Source organism: Arachis hypogaea, chromosome 16, assembly GCF_003086295.3.
Source record: "Arachis hypogaea cultivar Tifrunner chromosome 16, arahy.Tifrunner.gnm2.J5K5, whole genome shotgun sequence".
Classification (NCBI taxonomy): Eukaryota; Viridiplantae; Streptophyta; class Magnoliopsida; order Fabales; family Fabaceae; genus Arachis; species Arachis hypogaea.
The window spans coordinates 3,018,723-3,037,891 of record NC_092051.1 but is presented as its reverse complement, the minus strand read 5'-3'; the positions used below and the strand labels follow the sequence as shown (position 1 = coordinate 3,037,891).

Here is a 19,169-nt window from a genome sequence, read left to right as displayed (position 1 = left end):
AAAAGGCAGGAGCAAAAAGCCAATAGCCCTTAAAACCAAAAGGCAAGGGTAAAATAAAAAGGATCCAAGGCTTTGAGCATCAGTGGATAGGAGGGACTAACGGAATAAAATCCTGGCCTAAGCGGCTAAACCAAGCTGTCCCTAACCATGTGCTTGTGGCGTGAAGGTGTCAAGTGAAAACTTGAGACTGAGCGGTTAAAGTCAAGGTCCAAAGCAAAAAAAGAGTGTGCTTAAGAACCCTGGACACCTTTAATTAGGGACTTTAGCAAAGCTGAGTCACAATCCGAAAGGGTTCACCCAATTATGTGTCTGTGGCATTTATGTATCCGGTGGTAATACTGGAAAACAAAGTGCTTAGGGCCACGGCCAAGACTCATAAAGTAACTGTGTTCAAGAATCAACATATTGAACTAGGAGAATCAATAACACTATCTGAATTCTGAGTTCCTATAGATGCCAATCATTCTGAACTTCAATGGATGAAGTGAGATGCCAAAACTGTTCAGAGGCAAAAAGCTACTAATCCCGCTCGTCTAATTGGAGCTAAATTTCATTGATATTTTGGAATTTATAGTATATTCTCTTCTTTTTATCCTATTTGATTTTTAGTTTCTTGGGGACAAGCAACAATTTAAGTTTGGTGTTGTGATGAGCGGATAATTTATACGCTTTTTGGCATTGTTTTTAGTATATTTTTAGTATAATTTAGTTAGTTTTTACTATGTTTTTATTAGTTTTTGAATAAAAATCACAATTCTAGACTTTACTATGAGTTTGTGTGTTTTTCTGTGATTTCAGGTAAATTCTGGCTGAAATTGAGGGACTTGAGCAAAAATCAGATTTAGAGGTTGAAGAAGGACTGCAGATGCTGTTGGATTCTGACCTCCCTGCACTTGAAATGGATTTTCTGGAGCTACAGAACTCCAAATGGCGCGCTCTCAATTGCGTTGGAAAGTAGACATTCAGGGCTTTCCAGCAATATATAATAGTCCATACTTTGATCAAGGATAGATGACGTAAACTGGCGTTCAACACCAGTTCCATGCTGTATTCTGGAGTCAAACGCCAGAAACAGGTTACAAACTGGCGTTCAACTCCAAGAGAAGCCTCTACACGTGTAAAGCTCAATGCTCAGCCCAAGCACACACCAAGTGGGCCCCAGAAGTGGATTTCTGCATCACTTACTCATTTCTGTAAACCCTAGTAACTAGTTTAGTTTAAATAGGACTTTTTACTATTGTATTTACATCTTTGATTAGTTTTATGCTATCTTAGACCTTTAGGGAGGCTGGCCATTCGGTCATGCCTGAACCTTAATCACTTATATATTTTCAATGGTAGAGTTTCTACACACCATAGATTAAGGTCTGGAGCTCTGCTGTTCCTCAAGTATTAATGCAAAGTACTATTGTTTTTCTATTCAATTCAAGCTTATTCCGATTCTAAGATATTCATTTGTACTTCAATATGAATGTAATGATTGTGACAGTCATCATCATTCCCAACTTATGAACGCGTGCCTGACAACCACTTCCGTTCTACCTTAGATTGAATAGATATCTCTTGGATATCTAATACAGGGGACCGAGTCCGAGATATTAGAATCTTCGTGGTATAAGTTAGAACCCATGGACGGCCATTCTTGAGATCCGGAAAGTCTAAACCTTGTCTGTGGTATTCCGAGTAGGATCTGGGAAGGGATGGTTGTGACGAGCTTCAAACTCGCGAGTGCTGGGCGTAGTGACAGACGCAAAAGGATAGTAAATCCTACTCCAGTATGATCGAGAACCGACAGATGATTAGCCATGCAGTGACAGCGCATCGGACCATTTTCACAGAGAGGACGGGATGTAGCCATTGACAACGGTGATGCCCAACATACAGCTTGCCATGGAAAGGAGTAGGAATGATTGGATGAAGACAGCAGGAAAGTAGAGGTTCAGGAGGAACGAAAGCATCTCTGCACGCTTATCTGAAACTCTCACCAATGAATTATATAAGTATCTCTATCCTAGTTTATATTTTAATTACGTTTTATTTATCTTTTAAATATTAAATCTCTAAAACCATTTGAATCCGCCTGACTGAGATTTACAAGGTGACCATAGCTTGCTTCAGACCGACAATCTCTGTGGGATCGACCCTTACTCACGTAAGGTTTATTACTTGGACGACCCAGTGCACTTGCTGGTTAGTTGTGCGAAGTTGTGAAACAGAATTAAGAACATGAACGTGCGTATTAAATTTTTAGCACCGTTACCAAGGAAGGAACGATCACGATTTCAGACACCATAGATCCACCTGCAGAATGGTCCAATGACATCTTGGATAACTCAGACATACCATCGTAGAAGATACCTATGATACTCCATTCTGAAAGCATGTCAAAAGGACACCTTCTGATCAATTGCTTGTATCTTTCCCAAGCTTCATAGAGGGATTCACCTTCCTTCTGTTTGAAGGTTTGAACTTCCACTCTAAGCTTACTCATCTTTTGAGGTGGAAAGAATTTAGCCAAGAAGGAATTGACCAGCTTTTTCCAAGAGTTCAGGCTGTCTTTAGGTTGTGAGTTGATGAGCGGATAATTTATACGCTTTTTGACATTGTTTTTAGTATGTTTTTAGTAGGATCTAGTTACTTTTAGGGATGTTTTCATTAGTTTTTATGTTAAATTCATATTTCTGGACTTTACTATGAGTTTGTGTGTTTTTCTGTGATTTCAGGTCTTTTCTGGCTGAAATTGAGGGACTTGAGCAAAAATCAGATTCAAAGGTTGAAGAAGGACTGCTAATGCTGTTGGATTCTGATCTCCCTGCACTCAAAATGGATTTTCTGGAGCTACAGAACTCAAAATGGCGCGCTTCTAATTGCGTTGGAAAGTAGACATCCAGGGCTTTCCAGCAATATATAATAGTCCATACTTTGGCCAAGAATAGACGACGCAAACTGGCGTTCAACGCCAGCTCTCTGCCCAATTCTGGCGTCCAGCGCCAGAAAAGGATCCAAAACCAGAGTTGAACGCCCAAACTGGCACAAATGCTGGCGTTCAACTCCAAGAAGGACCTCTACACGTGCAACACTCAAGCTCAGCCCAAGTACACACCAAGTGGGCCCCGGAAGTGGATTTATGCATCAATTACTTATTTCTGTAAACCCTAGTGACTAGTTTATTATAAATAGGACCTCTTACTATTGTATTAGACATCTTTGAATCCTGGATCCTGGATCGTATTCTGATCCTGTGATCACGTTATAGAGAGGTTGGCCATTCGGCCATGCCTGGACCTTTCACTTATGTATTTTCAACGGTAGAGTTTCTACACTCCATAGATTAAGGTGTGGAGCTCTGCTGTTCCTCAAAAATTAATGCAAAGTACTACTGTTTTCTTTTCAATTCATCTTATTTCGCTTCTAAGATATTCATTCGCTCTTCAACCTGAATATGATGAACGTGACAATCATCATCATTCCCTATGAACGCGTGCCTGACAACCACTTCCGTTCTACCTTCGACTGAATGAGTATCTCTTAGATCTCTTAATCAGAATCTTCGTGGTGTAAGCTAGAATGATGGCGGCATTCAAGAGAATCCAGAAAGTCTAAACCTTGTCTGTGGTATTCCGAGTAGGATTCAATGATTGAATGACTGTGACGAGCTTCAAACTCGCGATTGCTGGGCGTAGTGACAGAACGCAAAAGGATAGTAAATCCTATTCCAGCATGATCGAGAACCGACAGATGAATAGTCGTGCCGTGACAGGGTGCGTTGACCATTTTCACTGAGAGGATAAGATGAAACCATTGACAAGGGTGATGCCTCCAGACGATTAGCCGTGCCGTGACAGGGCATTTGGATCATTTTCCCGAGAGAAGACCGAAAGTAGCCATTGACAGTGGTGATGTATCACATAAAGCCAGCCATGGAAAGGAGTAAGACTGATTGGATGAAGATAGCAGGAAAGCAGAGGTTCAGAGGAATGAAAGCATCTCTATTCGCTTATCTGAAATTCTCACCAATGATTTACATAAGTATTTCTATCCTTATTTTATTAATTAATTTTGAAAACCCCATTACTATTTTATATCTACCTGACTGAGATTTACAAGGTGACCATAGCTTGCTTCATACCAACAATCTCCGTGGGATTCGACCCTTACTCACGTAAGGTATTACTTGGACGACCCAGTGCACTTGTTGGTTAGTTGTGCGAAGTTGTGAACCATGGTATTGGCATCATGTTTTTGGCGCCATTACCAGGGAAAGAAAGAGCGATGAATTTTACATAATCAAAGTGTAATCACAATTTCTGCGCACCAAGTTTTTGGCGCCGTTGCCGGGGATTGTTTGAGTTTGGACAACTGACGGTTCATCCTGTTGCTCAGATTAGGTAACTTTCTTCTTATTTTGTTTTCAAAAAGTTTTCAAAAATCTTTCAAAAATTTTTCTTTTGTTTTCGAAAAAAAAAATAATAATAAAAATGTTTTCAAAAATTTTATAATTTTATTCAAAATTTTTAAGAATGAATTCTAGTGTTTCATGAAGCATGTAAAGCCTGGCTGGCTGTAAAGCCATGTCTAAATTCATTTGGACTGAGGCTTCCAATTTGTTATCAAGAGCAAGCTAGTTGGTGCTAATCCACCTACTGCTGATCCATGATCTACCTGTTACATGCTAAAGCTTGGCTGGCTATTAAGCCATGCCTGACCCTTTGATTGGAGCTTTAGACTAAGAATGCTAGATTCCTGGAATTCATATAAAAAATTTTGGAATCCTTATTTTTCTTTTTCATAATAATTTTAAAAAAAATATACAAAAAAAAAATTAGAAAATCATAAAAATCAAAAATATTTTTTTGTGTTTCTTGTTTGAGTCTTGAGTCATGTTATAAGTTTGGTGTCAATTGCATGTGCATCTTGCATTTTTTCGAAAACTCATGCATTCATAGTGTTCTTCATGATCTTCAAGTTGTTCTTGGTAAGTCTTCTTGTTTGATCTTTGCATTTGCATGTTTTGTATCTTTTCTTGTTTTTCATATGCATTCTTGAATTCTTAGTGCCTAAGCATTAAAGAATTCTAAGTTTGGTGTCTTGCATGTTTTCTTTGCATTAAAATTTTTTCAAAAATGTGTTCTTGATGTTCATCATGACATTCAAAGTGTTCTTGGTGTTCATCTTGACATTCATAGCATTCTTGCATGCATTCATTGTTTTGATCTAAAAATTTTCATGCATTGCATAATTTTCATGTTTTTCTCTCTCATCATAAAAAATTCAAAAATAAAAAAAATATCTTTCCCTTTTTGTCTCATCAAATTCGAAAATTTGAGTTGACTTTTCAAAAATTTTTTAAAATCAAGTTGTTTCTTATGAGTCAAATCAAATTTTCAATTTGAAAATCTTATCTTTTTCAAAAATTTGATTTCAAAATATCTTTTCTAACCTCCTAACTTCTTATCTTTTCAAAATTTGTTTCAACCAACTAACTAACTTTTTGTTTGTTTCTTATCTTTTTCAAAACTACCTAACTAACTCTCTCTCTCTCTCTCTAATTTTCGAAAATATCTCCCTCTTTTTCAAAATTTCTTTTTAATTAAACTAATTATTTTATTTTTTTATTTGAATTTTCGAAAAACTATTAACCCTTTTCAAAATTAATTTTCAAAAATCACTAACCTTTTTCAAAAATTCCCTTTCTCTCTCATCTCCTTCTATTTATTTATTCATCTACTAACACTTCATCTCACCCAAATTCGAACCCCCTCTTCCATCTGTGTTCGAATTTCTTCTTCTTCTTTTCTTCTACTCACACTGGGACCTCTATACTGTGGTAAAGAGGACCCCTATTATTATTATTTTTCTGTTCTCTCTTTTTCATATGAGCAGGAGCAAGGACAAGAATATTCTTGTTGAAGCAGATCTAGAACCTGAAAGGACTCTGAAGAGGAAACTAAGAGAAGCTAAATTACAACAATCCAGAGAGAACCTTTCAGAAATTTTCGAACAGGAAAAGGAGATGGCAGCCGAAAATAATAATAATGCAAGGAGAATGCTTGGTGACTTTACTGCACCTAATTTCAATTTACATGGAAGAAGCATCTCCATTCCTGCCATTGGAGCAAACAACTTTGAGCTGAAACCTCAGCTAGTTTCTCTAATGCAGCAGAACTGCAAGTTTCATGGACTTCCATCTGAAGATCCTTTTCAGTTCTTAACTGAATTCTTGCAGATCTGTGATACTGTTAAGACTAATGGAGTAGATCCTGAAGTCTACAGGCTCATGCTTTTCCCATTTGCTGTAAGAGACAGAGCTAGAATCTGGTTGGACTCTCAACCCAGAGACAGCCTGAACTCTTGGGATAAGCTGGTCACGGCTTTCTTAGCCAAGTTCTTTCCTCCTCAAAAGCTGAGCAAGCTTAGAGTGGATGTTCAAATCTTCAGACAAAAAGATGGTGAATCCCTCTATGAAGCTTGGGAAAGATACAAACAGTTGACCAAAAAGTGTCCTTCTGACATGCTTTCAGAATGGACCATCCTGGATATATTCTATGATGGTTTATCTGAGCTATCAAAGATGTCATTGGATACTTCTGCAGGTAGATCCATTCACCTAAAGAAAATGCCTGCAGAAGCTCAAGAACTCATTGACATGGTTGCTAATAACCAGTTCATGTACACTTCTGAAAGGAATCCTGTGAGTAATGGGATGCCTATGAAGAAGGGAGTTCTTGAAGTTGATACTCTGAATGCCATATTGGCTCAGAACAAAATATTGACTCAGCAAGTCAATATGATTTCTCAGAGTCTGAATGGAGTGCAAGCTGCATCCAACAGTACTCAAGAGGCTTCTCCTGAAGAAGAAGCTTATGATCCTGAGAACCCTGCAATAGCAGAGGTGAATTACTTAGGTAAACCTTATGGAAACACCTATAACTCATTATGGAGAAATCATCCAAATTTCTCATGGAAGGATCAAAAGCCTCAACAAGGCTTTAATAATGGTGGAAGAAACAGGTTTAACAATAATAAACCTTTTCCATCATCCACTCAGCAACAGACAGAGAACTCTGAACAAAATACTTCTAATTTAGCAAACTTAGTCTCTGATCTATCTAAGGCCACTGTAAGTTTCATGAATGAAACAAGGTCTTCCATTAGAAATCTGGAAGCACAAGTGGGCCAGCTGAGTAAAAGGATCACTGAAATCCCTCCTAGTACTCTCCCAAGCAATACAGAAGAGAATCCAAAAGGAGAGTGCAAGGCCATTGACATAAGCATCATGGCCGAACCTGTGAGGAGAGGAGAGGACGTGAATCCCAAGGAGGAAGACCTCCTGGGACGTCCAGTGATCAATAAGGAGCTTCCCTCTGAGGAACCAAAGGACTCTGAGGCTCATCTAGAGACCATAGAGATTCCATTAAACCTCCTTATGCCCTTCATGAGCTCTGATGAATATTCCTCTTCTGAAGAGAATGAGGATGTTACTGAAGAGCAAACCGCCAAGTTTCTTGGTGCAATCATGAAGCTAAATGCCAAATTATTTGGTATTGAGACTTGGGAAGATGAACCTCCCTTGTTCACCAATGAACTAAGTGATCTGGATCAACTGACATTGCCTCAGAAGAGACAGGATCCTGGAAAGTTCATAATACCTTGTACCATAGGCACCATGATTTTTAAGGCTCTGTGTGACCTTGGTTCAGGGATAAACCTCATGCCCCTCTCTGTAATAGAGAAACTGGGAATCTATGGGGTGCAAGCTGCTAAAATCTCATTAGAGATGGCAGACAATTCAAGAAAACAGGCTTATGGACAAGTAGAGGACGTGTTAGTAAAGGTTGAAGGCCTTTACATCCCTGCTGATTTCATAGTCCTGGATACTGGAAAGGAAGAGGATGAATCCATCATCCTAGGAAGACCTTTCCTGGCCATAGCAAGAGCTGTGATTGATGTGGACAGAGGAAAATTGATCCTTCAATTAAATAAGGACAACCTTGTGTTTACAACTCAAGGATCTCTCTCTGCATCCATGGAGAGGAAGCAGAAAAAGCTTCTCTCAAAGCAGAGCCAAACAAAACCCCCACAGTCAAACTCTAAGTTTGGTGTTGGGAGGCCACAACTAAACTCTAAGTTTGGTGTTGAACCCCCATATCCAAACTCTAAGTTTGGTGTTGGAGGGTCTCAACAATGCTCTGAACATCTGTGAGGCTCCATGAGAGCCCACTGTCAAGCTATTGACATTAAAGAAGCGCTTGTTGGGTGGCAACCTAATTTTTATTTATCTAACTATATTTTTCTTAGTTATATGTCTTTATAGGTTCATGATCATGTGGAGTCACAAAATAAATATAAAAATTGAAAATGGAATCAAAAACAGTAGAAGAAAAATCACACCCTGGAGGAAGCATCTGCATGGCGTTCAATGCCAGAACAGAGCATGGTTCTGGCGCTGAACGCCCAAAATGGGCAGTATCTGGCGCTGAACGCCCAGAACAAGCATGGTTCTGGCGTTCAACGCCAGAAATGGCCAGTAAATGGGCGTTGAACGCCCAAAATGGGCACCAACCTGGCGCTGAACGCCCAGAGTTGTGTGCAAGGGCATTTTACATGCCTAATAGGTGCAAGGATGTAAATCCTTGACACCTCAGGATCTGTGGACCCCACAGGATCCCCACCTACCTCCACTCACTTCTTCTCACCCCTCTTTCACACAATCCCATAAACACTCTTCCCCAAAACCCTTCACCTATCACCTCCATCCCTCTTCCCTTTTAAACCTTCACCACTCACATCCACCCACTCTTCCCAATAAACCTACCTCATAAACTCCACCTACCTTCAAAATTCAAAATCAATTTTCCACCCAAACCCACCCATATGGCCTAACCTTAACCCCCCCTCCCTTCCCTATATAAAGCCCTCCATTCTTCATCAAATTCACACAACACACCCTTCTACACCCTTCTTGGCCGAAACACTTCCCACTCTCCCTCTCCTCCATTTCTTCTTCTTCTTCATCTATTCTTTCTTTTATTGCTCGAGGGTGAGCAAAATTCTAAGTTTGGTGTGGTAAAAGCATAAGCTTTTTGTTTTTCCATTACCATTGATGGCACCTAAGACCGGAGAATCCTCTAGAAAGGAGAAAGGGAAGACAAAAGCTTTCACCTCCGAGTCATGGGAGATAGAAAGGTTCATCTCCAAAGCCCATCAAGACCACTTCTATGATGTTGTGGCCAAGAAGAAGGTGATCCCTGAGGTCCCTCTCAAACTCAAAAGAAATGAGTATCCGGAGATCCGACATGAAATTCAAAGAAGAGGTTGGGAAGTTCTAACAAATCCCATCCAACAAGTCGGCATCCTAATGGTTCAAGAGTTCTATGCCAATGCATGGATCACCAAGAACCATGATCAAAGTAAGAACCCGGATCCAAAGAACTATGTTACAATGGTTCGGGGGAAATACTTAGATTTTAGTCCGGAAAATGTGAGGTTGGCGTTTAACTTGCCTATGATGCAAGGAGATGAACGCCCCTACACTAGAAGGGTCAACTTTAATCAAAGGTTGGACCAAGTCTTTATGGACATATGTGTGGAAGGAGCTCAATGGAAGATTGACTCCAAAGGCAAGCCGGTTCAACTAAGAAGACTGGACCTTAAGCCTGTAGCTAGAGGATGGTTGGAGTTCATCCAATGCTCAATCATTCCCACTAGCAACCGGTCTGAAGTTACTATAGACCGGGCCATCATGATCCATAACATCATGATTGGAGAAGAGGTGGAAGTTCATGAGATTATACCTCAAGAACTCTACAAGGGTGGCTGACAAGTCCTCCACTATGGCAAGGTTAGCCTTTCCTCACCTCATTTGCCACCTATGCAATTCGGCCGGGGTTGACATAGAGGGAGATATCCTCATTAAAGAGGACAAGCCCATCACTAAGAAAAAGATGGAGCAAGCAAGAGAGCCCATTCATGGAGCTCAAGAGGCGTATGAAGCTTATTACCATGAGATTTCGGAGATGCCTCAAATGCAATTTCCTCCACAGAACTATTGGGAGCAAATCAACACCTCCCTAGAAGAATTAAGTGCCAACATGGGACAATTAAGGGTGGAACATCAAGAGCACTCCATCATGCTTCATGAAATAAGAGAAGATCAAAAAGCAATGAGGGAGGAGCAACAAAGACAAGGAAGAGACATAGAAGAGCTCAAGGACATCATTGGTTCCTCAAGAAGGAAACGCCACCATCACTAAGGTGGACTCATTCCTTGTTCTTATTTCTTCTGTTTTTCGTTTTCTATGTTATGTGCTTATCTATGTTTGTGTCTTCATTACATGATCATTAGTATTTAGTAACTTTGTCTTAAAGTTATGAATGTCCTATGAATCCATCACCTCTCTTAAATGAAAAATGTTTTAATTCAAAAGAACAAGAAGTACATGAGTTTCGAATTTATCCTTGAACTTAGCTTAATTATATTGATGTGGTGACAATGCTTCTTGTTTTCTGAATGTATGCTTGAACAGTGCATATGTCTTTTGAAGTTGTTGTTTAAGAATGTTAAATATGTTGGCTCTTGAAAGAATGATGACAAGGAAACATGTTATTTGATAATCTGAAAAATCATAAAAATGATTCTTGAAGCAAGAAAAAGCAGCAAAGAACAAAGCTTGCAGAAAAAAAAATAGGCGAAAAAAAATAGAAAGAAAAAGAAAAAGCAAGCAGAAAAAGCCAAAAGCTCTTAAAACCAAGAGGCAAGAGCAAAAAGCCAATAACCCTTAAAACCAAAAGGCAATGGCAAATAAAAAGGATCCCAAGGCTTTGAGCATCAGTGGATAGGAGGGTCTAAAGGAATAAAATCCTGGTCTAAGCGGCTAAACCAAGCTGTCCCTAACCATGTGCTTGTGGCGTGTAGGTGTCAAGTGAAAACTTGAGACTGAGCGGTTAAAGTCAAGGTCCAAAGCAAAAAAAGAGTGTGCTTAAGAACCCTGGACACCTCTAATTGGGGACTTTAGCAAAGCTGAGTCACAATCTAAAAAGGTTCACCCAATTATGTGTCTGTGGCATTTATGTATCCGGTGGTAATACTGGAAAACAAAGTGCTTAGGGCCACGGCCAAGACTCATAAAGAAGCTGTGTTCAAGAATCATCATACTGAACTAGGAGAATCAATAACACTATCTGAACTCTGAGTTCCTATAGAAGCCAATCATTCTGAACCTCAATGGATAGAGTGAGATGCCAAAACTATTCAAGAGGCAAAAAGCTATAAGTCCCGCTCATATGATTGAAGCTATGTTTCATTGATAGTTTGGAATTTATAGTATATTCTCTTCTTTTTATCCTATTTGATTTTCAGTGCTTGGGGACAAGCAACAATTTAAGTTTGGTGTTGTGATGAGCGGATAATTTATACGCTTTTTGACATTGTTTTTAGTATGTTTTTAGTAGGATCTAGTTACTTTTAGGGATGTTTTCATTAGTTTTTATGTTAAATTCACATTTCTGGATTTTACTATGAGTTTGTGTGTTTTTCTGTGATTTCAGGTATTTTCTGGCTGAAATTAAGGGACATGAGCAAAAATCAGATTCAGAGGTTGAAGAAGGACTGCTAATGTTGTTGGATTCTGATCTCCCTGCACTCAAAATGGATTTTCTGGAGCTACAAAACTCAAAATGGCGCGCTTCCAATTGCGTTGGAAAGTAGACATCCAGGGCTTTCCAGCAATATATAATAGTCTATACTTTGGCCAAGAATAGACGACGCAAACTGGCGTTCAACGCCAGCTCTCTGCCCAATTCTGGCGTCCAGCGCCAGAAAAGGATCCAAAACCAGAGTTGAACGCCCAAACTGGCACAAATGCTGGCGTTCAACTCCAAGAAGGACCTCTACACGTGCAACACTCAAGCTCAGCCCAAGCACACACCAAGTGGGCCTCGGAAGTGGATTTATGCATCAATTACTTATTTCTGTAAACCGTAGTGACTAGTTTATTATAAATAGGACCTCTTACTATTGTATTAGACATCTTTGAATCCTGGATCCTAGATCGTATTCTGATCCTGTGATCACGTTATAGAGAGGCTGGCCATTCGGCCATGCCTGGACCTTTCACTTATGTATTTTCAACGGTAGAGTTTCTACACTCCATAGATTAAGGTGTGGAGCTCTGCTGTTCCTCAAAAATTAATGCAAAGTACTACTGTTTTCTTTTCAATTCATCTTATTTCACTTCTAAGATATTCATTCGCTCTTCAACCTGAATATGATGAACGTGACAATCATCATCATTCCCTATGAACGCGTGCCTGACAACCACTTCCGTTCTACCTTCGACTGAATGAGTATCTCTTAGATCTCTTAATCAGAATCTTCGTGGTGTAAGCTAGAATGATGGCGGCATTCAAGAGAATCTGGAAAGTCTAAACCTTGTCTGTGGTATTCCGAGTAGGATTCAATGATTGAATGACTGTGACGAGCTTCAAACTCGCGATTGCTGGGCGTAGTGACAGAACGCAAAAGGATAGTAAATCCTATTCCAGCATGATCGAGAACCGACAGATGAATAGCCGTGCCGTGACAGGGTGCGTTGACCATTTTCACTGAGAGGATAAGATGAAACCATTGACAAGGGTGATGCCTCCAGACGATTAGCCGTGCCGTGACAGGGCATTTGGATCATTTTCCCGAGAGAAGACCGAAAGTAGCCATTGACAGTGGTGATGTATCACATAAAGCCAGCCATGGAAAGGAGTAAGACTGATTGGATGAAGATAGCAGGAAAACAGAGGTTCAGAGGAATGAAAGCATCTCTATTCGCTTATCTGAAATTCTCACCAATGATTTACATAAGTATTTCTATCCTTATTTTATTAATTAATTTCGAAAACCCCATTACTATTTTATATCTACCTGACTGAGATTTACAAGGTGACCATAGCTTGCTTCATACCAACAATCTCCGTGGGATTCGACCCTTACTCACGTAAGGTATTACTTGGACGACCCAGTGCACTTGTTGGTTAGTTGTGCGAAGTTGTGAACCATGGTATTGGCATCATGTTTTTGGCGCCATTACCAGGGAAAGAAAGAGCGATGAATTTTACATAATCAAAGTGTAATCACAATTTCTGCGCACCATGAGTTCAACCATATACTAGCTATGTCTCTTACAGCAAAAGGGAAAAGCATAAGTCTGTAGACCTCGGGATCAACTTGACGAGAGGACTTTTGACAGTTTAGAATTTCATAAATAAGTTACGTTGCAAGTATAGTTTCTTAACCAACAAGAATCCTTTCGTACAAAGGATTGTTTGTCACTAAAGCAAACCCAATAAAAATAATAAACCGAAGTATTTAAACCTCGGGTCGTCTTCTCAAGGAATTGCAGGGAAGTGTGATTTATTATTGGTTATGGGAAAGGTATAATTTTTTGGGTTTTTGAAATAAGGAACAAGTAATTTAAATGACAAGAAAAATAAATTAATAATTAAGAAAACTCTTGACAAGATATAAAAACTGGACGTCCTATCCTAGTTATCCTTATCAGTTATGATGAGAATTGGATTTTGCTCCCGCCTTATTAACCTTTAACTATGAAGGTAAGTTAAGTGGATAAATCAATTTGATTCCTCAGATCCTAGTCAATTCCTAAGAAAAGACTAGAGTTATTGGAATTCAAATTAATTAGCAAAGATAACAATTATCAATCACAATGAGTTTGATAACTCAAGTGTCTCCAATTAATCAATTCATCAATTAAAGCCAAGAATATAAAAAGCTAAGTAAAAATCATAAATCTGAAATACCTCAAATTATATTTAATCATAAATTCAAATCTAACATGAAAGGTTCATAAATTAAATTGAGAAAATAAATAAAAGGAACATTAAACCTGGAAATTGAGAAGAAATCCTAAATCCTTTAAGAGGAATCCTAATCCTAAATCCTAAGAGAGAGGAGAGAGTCTCTCTCTCTCTAAAACTACATCTAAACCTAAAATTCTGAATTATTAGCTTTTGTTTTATGAATGGATGGACTCTCCCACTTTATAGCCTCTAATCTGTGTTTTCTGGGCCGAAAACTGGGTCAGAAACAGTCCAGAAATCGCTGATTGCGAATTCTGTCACGCTGATTTTCGTCACTGCGATGCGTTCGCGTCGCCTAGATGTACAGCCACCATGGCAAATTATATATCAAATCGAAGCCCCAAATGTTAGCTTTCGAACGCAACTGAAACCGCATCATTTGGATCTCTGTGGCTCAAGTTATGACCATTTGAGTGCGAAGAGGTCAAGCTGGACAGCTTTAGCAATTTTTTTAACTTCCTGTATTCCTTCCATTTTTGCATGCTTCCTTTCCATCCTCTAAGCCATTCCTGCCCTGTAATCCCTGAAATCACTTAACACACATTTCAAGGCATCAATTGGTAATAAGAGATGATTAAAGTACACAAATTAAAGACTCTAGGAAGCAAGTTTTCAATCATAGAACAAATTCTGGGAAGGAATTGTAAAATCATGCAAATAGTATGAATAAGTGGGTAAAGAGTTGATAAAAACCACTCAATTGAGTACAAGATAAACCATGAAATAGTGGTTTATCAACCTCCCCACACTTAAACATTAGCATGTCCTCATGCTAAGCTCAAGAGAAGCTATAAAGAAGGGAAGAGGAATGGTAAAATGTATGAAATGCAACCTATCTATATGAATGCAACTACATGCTAAGATGTTTCTACCTACTTGGTTAAGAGTAAATAAGTTCTCCAAGACAAATATGAATCAAATTCCACTAATTCAAATTACACAATAAAAGACAAGTAAACTGGTAAGAAGATAACTCATGAAAGCAGGGAACATAGAATCAAGCATTAAACCCTCACTGGTAGTGTATGTGCACTCTAATCTCTCAAGTGTATAAGGTAATTCACTCTACTCTTCTCTAATCATGCTTTCTAAACTTTGTTCTTCATCTAACCAATCAACAAATATTTAATATACCAATACAAACATCATGAGGTCTTTTCAAGGTTGTAATGGGGTTAAGGTAAAGGTGAGGATATATATATGGCTAAGTGAGCTATGAATTGATTCTTTGAGTAACCTAAGCTATCACCTAACATACATACATTCTATATAACTTCTAAAATCATGCCTAGCTACCCAAAATTCCCACTTTTGCATTACATACTCATGTACCAACTTTTCTTTAATTTTATCACATATGCATTGATCTTTTATTAAACTTAGCATTGGGGTAATTTTGTCCCCTTATTTATTTACTTATTTATTGAATATTTTTTTTGGATTTTTTTCTTTTTTTATTATTATTTTTTTATTATTATTAAAAATAAACATAACTTATCAATGCACATGGACTTTTAATTTTTCTGGTCTCACATGAGTAGGTACCCAAATTTCCAATATTTTATCAAAGTAAAAACATAACACATTCCCTTATTAACCCATGTTCCCACAGTTTTCCCACACTTAGTTGATACACAATCTCTATCTTAAGCTAACTAAAGATTCAATTGGGGTAATTTTTTGTTTTTCCGCTTAAGGCTAGTGATGTGGTAAAATATAGAATAAATGGGATTAAAAGGCTCAAGGTGGCTAGCAAGGTGATTGAAAGGGTAGGCTTTTTTGGGATAAGTGAGCAAAAACAAGTAATGGCCTCAATCATATGCAATCATGTAAATACACTAAATAGTGGACATATAGAATGGAACAAAGCAAATATTGCAATCATAGAGAAGAAAACACACAAGAATAAAATATTTATGGTTAAATAATGTAACCATATAAATAAGCTCAAATCTCACAGGTTGTGTGTTCTTTAGCTCAAAAATCATGTTTCAATTTACAATCTTTAAACAAATTTAACACAAATTTTTTTTTCAATTTAAATTAGTGAAATATTATAAAATAGAGTCTTGAAAAGAAATTTATTACTTTAACCAAGCAGTGGTAAAATATGCACAAAATCAAGAAAATATGTAATCAAACATGTAAATGCAACAATGAACTAACAAATAAAATAAAACATTGGTGTTGAGAAGAAAATAACTAACCCACGGAGATCGGTATCGACCTCCCCACACTTAAAGATTGCACCGTCTTCGGTGTATGCAGAGATGTACAAGTGGATGGGTGGCTCCGCAGCTAGTGCTCTTTTTGTTCCTTTCCTTGCCTGTGGTTTGGGAGTAGCTTTCTCCTTGCCTTTCTTGGTGGCCATCCTGAAAAAGAAAAGAGAAAGTAATATGTAAAGCGAAGGGTTCGAGTAAGGGAGCGAATATTATGGGTGGTAATCAATGCACGGTAAAGAAAGATGTCGTTAACACATGGTCTAGACTACATGTGAAAAGTTCATCAAAGTTAACACAGCAAGTGCATGTTATGGCAATTGAATGCAAGATGTTTATTGGCATACTGGCAAAGGCATGAGTAGCATAGATCAAGCAATCAATGTCCAAGTTAGATTACCAAGCCTTTCAAACTAATAATCTGTTTGTATTGACAATTATATTTAATTAATAAAACATAAAAGGGGTTTTGTGAAAAACAGGCATTAAAGTAGTAGAATAGAATAATTTAAAAATAATGCACAATGCCATACAGCATTTTTACAAGCACTTAGTATGCATGGTAAGGATGTTGTTGAAAGTATTAAATTGAACATGCAAGCAACCCTATAAAAAGTAATATATAATTGTCAAACAATTCTTTAATAATTCACAAGCCAAATATAGAAAATAATGACTCAAATAAATTTCCAACACCAATTAAAAGGATTAGAAAAGAAAAAGAAAGACTAAGAAAATATAGATAATGAAAACAAAAAGAAAAGAAGAAGAAAACGTAAATAAAAATAAAAATAATAATGAAAAGGTAAAAAGGGAAGAAGAAAGAAATAAGAAGGAAAAGAAAAGATTATGATTGGGGAAGAAAAGATAAGATATCTGGCGCTAATTTAGATTATGTGCGGCGCAGGCGACGCGGACGCGTGGGGTACGCGTTCGCGTGCTGGGCGATAAGTTCAGGTGACGCGGACGCGTCGCGTGACCTGATTTGTGCTATTGGCGCGAGTGCAGCCTCGCGCACGCACAACTCTCTGTGTGATACGCACATTGCCAAAATTTAGGGTGACGCGTTCGCGTGGGTGACGCGATCGCGTGAATGGCCTCCTTTTGAAAAATGATGCAGACGCGTGGGGCACGCGTTCGCGTGATAGGGCTGGTGCTTCCAGCACCATTCCAGCCCAATTCTAGCTCAACTTACTACCATACACCTTTTTACGTCGATTTTACAGGGCCACGTATTCGCGTGGGTGACGCGGACGCGTGGGGAGGCTATTTCGCAAATGACGCGAACGCGTCAGCGACGCGGTTGCGTGGATCAATTTGTGCCAAAGGCATGCCTCCAGCCATGCTTTCGCGTGACTTTCTGTAAAGTCTCTTTTCTTCCTAAGGAACAGGTGACGCAGACGCGTTGCGTGCCATTTTTTTTATGTAGTATGCAAAATGCAATGCTGATATGGATGTTATGAATAATTCTAGGTTCAATAAAATAAAATAAAATAAAACTTAAAGACAAACAAAACGAAATAAAAATTGAAATTGAAAAAGGAACGATCATACCATGGTGGGTTGTCTCCCACCTAGCACTTTTAGTTAAGGTCCTTAAGTTGGACATTTGGCGAGCTCCTTGTCATGGTGGCTTGTGCTTGAACTCATCTTGAAATTTCCACCAATGCTTGGACTTCCATAAAGCTCTATCTATTCCAAGTAAATTCCTCAAGCTTTGATGGAGTTCTTCACAAGCTTTGAGCTCCCAAAATTGATCCTCATATATTCCTGGATCCCAAATCTTGTTTCTGCACCCGTCTTCTTGTTGATCATCAGTGTTCCAACCGGGTGGCAAGCAATCTGAATCCTCAGGGGAGCTGTCAAATAACTTCCTAAACCCATGCAATCTAGCTCTACGCCAACCCTTGCATTTCAACTTGGAACATACAACCATATTGAACCTTGCATGACAACTTCTACCACTGACCATCTCCCTCTTACGCTTAATGCCACAAAGAGCTCTAAGTTGACCATCCGTCTCCAGTAGCCCATATTCAAGTGGGAAAGTAAAGGTTAAGGATAAGTATTTTACCCACTTGAATGTTGTGTTGGATGGTAATGGCTTTGGGGGAGAGGTCTCTAACAGCTTTGGCAGGGTGATTTCAAGCTCCATTCCCTTGTGTTCTTTCTTGACAACTTCCACCTCTTTGCAAGCTTCTTCAATTTCAACATCTTCCTCTTGGTAGCTTTTTTCCACTTCAATCTTTTCTTCATTGCTTACCAAGAGCATGGGAGGTTGTGCTTTTTCTTCTTGAATCTTCATCTCTTGATCAACATCTTCCAAGTCTTCAACCATGATATGCCTTGGAGGTTGTACACCCTCCTCAACATCAATTTCAAACGTCTTGGAATGAGGCTCTATGACTTGAGTTTCCCATGGAGGTTCTGCATCTCCTAAGTCTTCAACCACTTCTTCCTCTTCAATAATTACTGCTTTGTCCAATTGTTTAAGTATAAAATCGTACTCCTCCTTGATGATCTCCCTTCTATGTCAACTCCCTTCAACTACTCCTTCATCTGCAAAGGTCTCTTCTACCTTCACCTTTAGTGCCTCCTCTAGCTCCTTATGAAGTATGGATTCGCGAAGATGATCCTCTCTCTCTTGTTCCATGTCAATAGTATCATTAGGATCATGTTACTCTTGGATTGATGGATGTGGGTGCTCTTCCATGGGGGGTGGTGATGGGATGGGTGGATCATTATGTGGTTGAGGTGGAAGTGCATTGGAGCTTGAGGGTTGAATATTGGAAGTAGAGGGTTGGTCCATGCGGGATATAAGATTTTGGAGTTTAGAGGTGAGACTAATGAGAGAGGTAAGTGTGTTCTCCATGGAGGTTTGGGGTGGATAGAAGGGTTCATTATTCTGGAGAAAAGGCTCATAACACGGAGGTGGTTCTTCTTGGTAAGGGCATGGAGATGGTGAATATTGAAGTGGTGGTTCTTGGGAGTAGTTGGATTGGAATTGGGGTGGTTCTAGATATGGGTCATATGGCTCATAAGGTGGTTGGTATGGTGGATGATGATAAGGGTCATATGAAG

The 19,169-nt window shown here is 38.9% G+C and overlaps 2 non-coding genes across 2 annotated transcripts; one reads left to right on the top strand and one right to left on the bottom strand.

The window, feature by feature from the left end:
- The first annotated feature begins 2,377 nt into the window (after nt 1-2,377).
- Nucleotides 2,378-2,485, top strand: LOC112760675 (small nucleolar RNA R71). The gene has a single exon (XR_003181105.1). It is a non-coding gene; the product is annotated as a small nucleolar RNA R71 (small nucleolar RNA).
- Nucleotides 2,486-6,409: 3,924 nt separating this feature from the next.
- LOC112760719 (small nucleolar RNA R71) lies at nt 6,410-6,517 on the bottom strand. Its single transcript, XR_003181146.1, has one exon. It is a non-coding gene; the product is annotated as a small nucleolar RNA R71 (small nucleolar RNA).
- Nucleotides 6,518-19,169: the final 12,652 nt, after the last annotated feature.